The sequence below is a fragment of the Eimeria mitis genome, genomic scaffold (genome assembly GCF_000499745.2).
Source record: "Eimeria mitis Houghton genomic scaffold, Emh_scaff1548, whole genome shotgun sequence".
Taxonomy (NCBI): Eukaryota; Apicomplexa; class Conoidasida; order Eucoccidiorida; family Eimeriidae; genus Eimeria; species Eimeria mitis.
Genome location: NW_013569733.1, coordinates 9,722 through 10,110, shown reverse-complemented (window position 1 = coordinate 10,110; position 389 = coordinate 9,722).

Sequence of the window (389 nt, the reverse complement as noted above, 5' to 3'; positions counted from 1 at the left end):
TTATGCTGCTGCAGGGGTTCTGTATGCATGCGCCTGTTTTTGTTTTTATATAACCATCAACACAAAGACAGTAAGCCCCCCCATAGGGTGTTTTGTCGTCGTAGCAGCGCGTGTTTAGGGGGCAGAGAGCCGCCTTGCTGCTGCAGCTGCAGCCGCCGTAGCTGTATTCTTTATAATAAACTAAACTGCTGCTGCAGAGCGCCCACTCAGAGGAGCACCAGCTGCTGCAGCTGCCGCTTATACACTTTGTCTTGCTGCAGCATTGATTAGATAAACAATATAAACCCTTTCCTCCTGCTCCTGCTGCTGCTGCTGTTCCTGCTGCTGCTGCTGCTGCTGCTGCAGCAGACAAAGAAGCAGAGCTTGCTGCTGCTGCATGCACACGTGAA